Here is a 7,872-nt window from a genome sequence, read left to right as displayed (position 1 = left end):
TTCTAGCCAATGACCATAGAATTAACACACCACCTTACAAATTAAAAAAAAAATGCCAGAAACATCTTTAAATGCCTTGTCACACCAACAGCAAAGTGCACAGAGTGAGGAGAACATGAGAGCCTTTTCATTTTAAAAATGTTTGGAAATATGTACAACTTTGATACAGTTTCTAGGTGCTCCAGACACCCATGGCCACTTAATGTAAACCACTTACAACTGCTAGAGCATGTGGAGAGACTAAGATATGATCATGAGCCAATCGGGTGATTAAACCTAATGAGGGCGACAGACACGTCTTGGGTGAGAGGTGTGTCAATCAAGGCGCTCCCTACTCTAAGGTATTCACAAGGAGACAGATCAACAGTTTTTTTTTTTATTCATCCTCTTCCTCCTCCTCCTCGTCCTCCTCCTCCTCCTCTTCATCTTCCTCTTCCACCTTTTTCCGGGCAACTTTAGCAGGACCCTTGGCGCCATCAAACTTCCCTTTAGACTTATAGTCTGCAACATCCTTCTCATACTTCTCCTTCAGCTTTGCTGCCTTGTTGATGTATGGCTGCTTCTCAGTGTCACTTAAGTTATTCCACATCTCGCTCAGTTTCTTCGCCACATCTCCAATAGAGATGCCAGAGATGGTAGACTTGATCTTGGGACGGAATTCAGAGCAAAATAGGAAAAATCCAGACGGTGGTCTCTTGGGGGCATTAGGGTCCTTCTTCTTCTTGCCTCCCTTAGCTGGTCCATAATCCTTCATTTCCCGATCATAGCGCACTTTATCCGCCTTTGCCATCTCATCAAATTTCGACTTCTCTTTCCCGGACTTGGTCTTCCACCTCTCAGAGCATTTCTTGGAAAATTCAGCAAAATTGACAGGGACCTCTGGGTTTTTCTTCTTATGTTCCTCTCTGCATGTCTGCACAAAGAAGCATAAGCAGACATCTTGCCCTTTGGTTTTTTGGGATCACCTTTAGCCATCTTGACTGTATTGTTCGCTAGTCTGCCACCTCCTCTTAATATCTCCTCTTCTTAATATCTTCTGCTTCTGTTAGGTCCATACCATTTCTGTCCTTCTTTGTGCCCATCTTTGCCTGAAAATTTCCCTTGGTATCTCTGATTTTCTTGAACAGATCTCTAGTCCTTCCCATTCTATTGAAAAGGCAAAAAGATATGACACTGAAAGATGAACTCCCCAGGTCGGTAGGTGCCCAATATACTACTGGAGATCAGTGGAGAAATAACTCCGGAAAGAATGAAGGGATGGAGCCAATAGCAAAAAAGTGCCCAGTTGTGGATATGACTGGTGATGGAAGTGAAGTCCGATGCTATAAAGAACAATTTTGCATAGGAACCTGGAATGTTAAGCATGTGAATCAAGGTAAATTGAAAGTGGTCAAACAGGAGATGGCAAGAGTGAATGTTGACATTTTAGCAATCAGTGAACTCAAATGGACTGGAATGAGTGAATTTAACTCAGATGAACATTATATCTACTACTGTGGGCAAGAGTTCTTTAGAAGAAATGGAGTAGTCCTCATAGTCAACGAAAGAACCCAAAATGCAGTTCTTGGGTACAATCTCAAAAATGACAGAATGATCTCTGTTCGTTTCCAAGGCAAACCATTCAATATCACAGTAATTCAAGCCTATGCCCCAACCAGTAATGCTGAAGAAGTTGATGTTGAACGGTTCTATGAAGACCTACAAGACCTTCTAGAACTAACCCCCCAAAAAGATGTCCTTTTCATAACAGGGGACTGGAATGCAAAAGTAGGAAGTCAAGAGATACCTGGAGTAACAGGCAAATTTGACCTTGGGGTACAAAACGAAGCAGGGCAAAGGCTGACCGACTTCTGTCAAGAGAACACACTGGTCAAAACAAATACCCTCTTTCAACAACACAAGAGAAGCCTCTACACATGGATATCACCAGATGGTCAATACCAAAATCAGAATGATTACATTCTTTGCAGCCAAAGATGGAGAAGCTCTATACAGTTAGCAAAAACAAGACCAGGAGCTGACTGTGGCTCAGATCATGAATTCCTTATTGCCAAATTCAGATTTCTATTGAAGACAGTAGGGAAAACCAGTAGACCATTCAGGTATGACTTAAATTAAATCCGTTATGATACAGTGGAAGTGACAGATTCCAGGAATTAGATCTGATAGAGTACCTGAAGAACTATGGACAGAGGTTCATGACATTGTACAGGAGGCAGTGATCAAGACCATCCCCAAGAAAAAGAAATGCAAAAAGGCAAAATCATTGTTTGAGGAGGCCTTACAAATAGCTGAGAAAAGAAGAGAAGCTAAAGGCAAAGGAGAAAAGGAAAGATATACACATTTGAATGCGTAAGACCTAAATAGACATGTTTCCAAAGAAGACATACAAATGGCCAAGAGGCACACGAAAAGATGCTCAACATGACTAATTATTAGAGAACTGCAACTCAAAACTGTAATGAGATATCACCTCACATTAGTCAGAATGGCCATTGTCAAAAAGTCTATAAACAATAAATGCTGGACAGGCTGCAGGAAAAAGGAAACCTCGTACATTGTTAGTAGGAATGTAAATTGATGCAGCCACTATGGAGCACAGTATAGAACTACCATATCAGCCAGCAATCCCATTCCTGGTTATATACTCAAAGAAAACCATTGTTCAAAAGATAGATATATGGATAAATGGTTCATGAATGCATGAACCTCAATGTTCAATGCAACACTGTTTACAATATCTAACACATGGAAGCAACCTAAATGTCCATTGACAGAAGAATGAATAAAGAAGATGTGGTACATATATACAAAGAAATGTTACTCAGCTATTGAAAAGAATGAAATAATGCCATTTGCAGCAATATTGATGGATGCAGACATTATCATATTAAGTAAATCAGACAAAGAAGGATAAATATCTTGATATTGTTTACATACAGAATATAAAAAATGAGACAAATGAGCTTATTTACAAGACAGAAACAGACAGATTTAGAAAACAAACTTATGGGGAAAGGTAGTACAGAAGAATAAATTGGGAGCTTGGGACTGACATATACAGTACTATATTTAAAATACATAACCAACAAGGGCCTACTGTGTAGCACAAGGAACTGTGCTCAATATTCTATAACAGCCTAAATGGAGTAAGAATGTGAAAAGAATAGATATATGCATATGTTTAACTGAATTATTTTATTGTACACCTGGAAACTAAAACAACATTGTAAATCAATATAAAAACCATATTCCAATATAATATTTTTTAAAAGATAAAAAAAAAACAGAGTGGGAGATTAGATTAAAAAACAAGAGTATGCAATATCTTGTAATAGTACCTCACTGTGGTTTTGATTTGCATTTCTCTGATAATGAGTGATGTTGAACATCTTTTCATGTGTTTGTTAGCCATCTGTATGTCTTCTTTGGAGAAATGTCTGCCTAGTTCTTTGGCCCATTTTTTGATTGGGTCATTTATTTTTCTGGAATTGAGCTGCAGGAGTTGCTTGTATATTTTTGAGATTAATCCTTTGTCTGTTGCTTCGTTTGCTATTATTTTCTCCCATTCTGAGGGCTGTCTTTTCACCTTGTTTATAGTTTCCTTTGTTGTGCAAAAGCTTTTAAGTTTCATTAGGTCCCATTTGTTTATTTTTGCTTTTATTTCCAATATTCTGGGAGGTGGGTCATAGAGGATCCTGCTGTGATTTATGTCGGAGAGTGTTTTGCCTATGTTCTCCTCTAGGAGTTTATAGTTTCTGGTCTTACATTTAGATCTTTAATCCATTTTGAGTTTATTTTTGTGTATGGTGTTAGAAAGTGTTCTAGTTTCATTCTTTTACAAGTGGTTGACCAGTTTTCCCAGCACCACTTGTTAAAGAGGTTGTCTTTTTTCCATTGTACATTCTTGCCTCCTTTGTCCAAGATAAGGTGTCCTTAGGTCCGTGGATTTATCTCTGGGCTTTCTATTCTGTTCCATTGATCTATATTTCTGTCTTTGTGCCAGTACCATACTGTCTTGATGACTGTGGCTTTGTAGTATAGTCTGAAGTCAAGCAGGTTGATTCCTCCAGTTCCATTCTTCTTTCTCAAGATTACTTGGCTATTCGAGGTTTTTTGTATTTCCATACAAATTGTGAAATTATTTGTTCTAGATCTGTGAAAAATGCCGTTGGTCGCTTGATAGGGATTGCATTGAATCTATAGATTGCTTCGGGTAGTATAGCCATTTTGACAATATTGATTCTTCCAATCCATGAACACGGTATATTTCTCCATCTATTTGTGTCCTCTTTGATTTCTTTCCTCAGTGTTTTATAGTTTTCTATGTATAGGTCTTTTGTTTCTTTAGGTAGATATACTCCTAAGTATTTTATTCTTTTTGTTGCAATGGTGAATGGTATTGTTTCCTTAATTTCTCTTTCTGTTTTCTCATTGTTAGTGTATAGGAATGCAAGGGATTTCTGTGTGTTAATTTTATATCCTGCAACTTTACTATATTTGTTGATTAGCTCTAGTAATTTTCTGCTAGAGTCTTTAGGGTTTTCTATGTAGAGGATCATGTCATCTGCAAACAGCGAGAGTTTCACTTCTTCTTTTGCTATCTGGATTCCTTTTACTTCTTTTTCTGCTCTGATTGCTGTGGCCAAAACTTCCAAAACTATGTTGAATAGTAGTGGTGAGAGTGGGCACCCTTGTCTTGTTCCTGATTTCAGGGGAAATGCTTTCAATTTTTCACCATTGAGGGTGATGCTTGCTGTGGGTTTGTCATATATAGCTTTTATTATGTTGAGGTATGTTCCTTCTATTCCTGCTTTCTGGAGAGTTTTAATCATAAAAGGATGTTAAATTTTGTCAAAGGCCTTTTCTGCATCTATTGAGATAATCATATGGTTTTTATCTTTCAATTTGTTAATGTGGTGTATTACATTGATTGACTTGCGGATATTAAAGAATCCTTGCATTCCTGGGATAAAGCCCACTTGGTCATGATGTATGATTTTTTTAATATGTTGTTGGATTCTGTTTGCTAGAATTTTGTGAAGGATTTTTGCATCTATGTTCATCAGTGATATTGGCCTGTAGTTTTCTTTTTTTGTGGCATCTTTGTCTGGTTTTGGAATTAGGGTGATGGTGGCCTCATAGAATGAGTTTGGAAGTTTACCTTCTTCTTCAGTTTTCTGGAAGAGTTTGAGTAAGATAGGTGTTAGCTCTTCTCAAAATTTTTGGAGAATTCAGCTGTGAAGCCATCTGGTCCTGGGCTTTTGCTTCCTGGAAGATTTCTGATTACAGTTGCGATTTCCTTGCTTGTGATGGGTCTGTTAAGATCTTCTATTTCTTTGTGGCTCAGTTTTGGAAAGTTATACTTTGTTAAGAATCTGTCCATTTCTTCCAAGTTGTCCATTTTATTGGCATAGAGCTGCTGGTAGTAGTCTCTTATGATCCTTTGTATTTCAGCGTTGTCTGTCATGATCTCTCCATTTTCATTTCTAATTTTGTTAATTTGGTTCTTCTCCCTTTGTTTCTTAGTGAGTCTTGCTAACGATTTGTCAATTTTGTTTATTTTTTCAAAAAACCAGCTTTTAGCTTTGTTGATTTTTGCTATGGTCTCTTTAGTTTCTTTTGCATTTATTTCTGCCCTAATTTTTAAGATTTCTTTCCTTCTACTAATCCTGGGGTTCTTCATTTCTTCCTTCTCTAGTTGCTTTAGGTGTAGAGTTAGGTTATTTATTTGACTTCTTTCTTGTTTTTTGAGGTAAGCCTGTAATGCTATGAACCTTCTCCTTAGCACTGCTTTTACAGTGTCCCATAGGTTTTGGGTTGTTGTGTTTTCATTTTCATTCATTTCTATGCATATTTTGATTTCTTTTTTTATTTCTTCTATGATTTGTTGGTTATTCAGAAGCGTGTTGTTTAGCCTCCATATGTTTGAATTTTTAATAATTTTTTCCTGTAATTGAGATCTAATCTTATTGCACTGTAGTCAGAAAAGATGACTGGAATCATTTCAATTTTTTTTTAATTTACCAAGACTAGATTTATGGCCCAGGATGTGATCTATTCTGGAGAAGGTTCCGTGTGCACTTGAGAAAAAGGTGAAGTTGATTGTTTTGGGGTGAAATGTCCTATAGATATCAATTAGGTCTAGCTGGTCCATTGTGTCATTTAAAGTTTGTGTTTCCTTGTTAATTTTCTGTTTAGTTGATCTATCCATAGTTGTGAGTGGGGTATTAAAGTCTCCCACTATTACTGTGTTACTATTAATTTCCTTTTTCATACTCGTTAGCGTTTGCCTTACATATTGCAGTGCTCCTATGTTGGGTGCATATATATTTATAATTGTCATATCTTCTTCTTGGATTGATCCTTTGATCATTATGTAGTGTCCTTCTTTGTCTCTTTTCACAGCCTTTATTTGAAAGTCTATTTTATCTGATATGAGTATTGTGACTCCTGCTTTCTTTTTGTCTCTGTTTGCATAAATATTTTTTTCGAGCCCTTCACTTTTAGTCTGTATGTGTCCCTTGTTTTGAGGTGGGTCTCTTGTAGACAGCATATATAGGGGTCTTGTTTTTGTATCCATTCAGCCAGTCTTTGTCTTTTGCTTGGGGCATTCAACCCATTTACATTTAAGGTAATTATTGATAGGTATGGTCCCGTTGCCATTTACTTTGTTGTTTTAGGTTCACGTTTATACAGCCTTTCTGTGTTTCCTGTCTAGAGAAGATCCTTTAGCATTTGTTGAAGAGCTAGTTTGGTGGTGCTGAATTCTCTCAGCTTTTGCTTGTCTGTAAAGCTTTTGAATTCTCCTTCATATCTGAATGAGATCCTTGCTGGGTACAGTAATCTAGGTTGTAGGTTATTTTCTTTCATTACTTGAAGTATGTCCTGCCATTCCCTTCTGGCCTGAAGGGTTTCTATTGATAGATCAGCTGTTATCCTTATGGGAATCCCTTTGTGTGTTATTTGTTGTTTCTCCCTTGCTGCTTTTAATATTTGTTCTTTGTGTTTGATCTTTGTTAATTTGATTAATACGTGTCCTGGGGTGTTTTGCCTTGGGTTTATCCTGTTTGGGACTCTCTGGGTTTCTTGGATCTGTGTGGCTATTTCCTTCCCCATTTTAGGGAAGTTTTCAGCTATTGTCTCCTCAAGTATTTTCTCATGGCCTTTTTTTTTGTCTTCTTCTGGGACTCCTATGATTCGAATGTTGGGGCGTTTCACATTGTCCCAGAGGTCCCTGCGGTTGTCCTCATTTCTTTTGATTCTTTTTTCTTTTTTCCTCTCTGCTTCATTTATTTCCACCATTTTATCTTCTACCTCACTTATCCTATCTTCTGTCTCCGTTATTCTACTCTTGGTTCCCTCCAGAGTGTTTTTGATCTCATTTATTGCATTATTCATTTTTAATTGACTCTTTTTTATTTCCTCTAGGTCCTTATTAAACATTTCTTGCATCTTCTCAATCTTTGTCTCCAGGCCGCTTATCTGTAACTCCATTTTGTTTTCAAGATTTTGGATCATTTTTATTATCATTATTCTAAACTCTTTTTCAGGTAGATTCCCTATCTCCTCCTCTTTTGTTTGACTTGGTGGGCATTTTTCATGTTCCTTTAGCTGTTGGGTATTTCTCTGCCTTTTCATCTTGTTTAGATTGCTGTCTGGAGTGGGCTTCCTGTATTCTGGTGGTCTGTGGTTCCTTTTTAATGTGGAGGTTTCACCCAGTGGGTGGGGTTGGACGATTGGCTTGTCAAGGTTTCCTGGTTAGGGAAGCTTGCGTCGGTATTCTGGTGGGTGGAACTGGATTTCTTCTCTCTGGAGTGCAATGGAGTGTCCAGTAGTGAGTTTTGAGATGGGTCTATGTGTTAGGTGTGA

At 37.5% G+C, this 7,872-nt stretch overlaps 1 pseudogene; it reads right to left on the bottom strand.

Annotated features, from left to right (window-relative positions):
• Positions 1 to 237: 237 nt before the first annotated feature.
• On the bottom strand, positions 238 to 975 carry LOC139035497 (high mobility group protein B3 pseudogene; annotated as a pseudogene).
• Between the last annotated feature and the right edge of the window lie 6,897 nt (positions 976 to 7,872).

This window comes from Odocoileus virginianus, chromosome 6 (genome assembly GCF_023699985.2).
Source record: "Odocoileus virginianus isolate 20LAN1187 ecotype Illinois chromosome 6, Ovbor_1.2, whole genome shotgun sequence".
NCBI lineage: Eukaryota > Metazoa > Chordata > Mammalia > Artiodactyla > Cervidae > Odocoileus > Odocoileus virginianus.
Note: the sequence above shows the minus strand (reverse complement) of the source record. Positions and strands in the feature narration are given on the sequence as shown.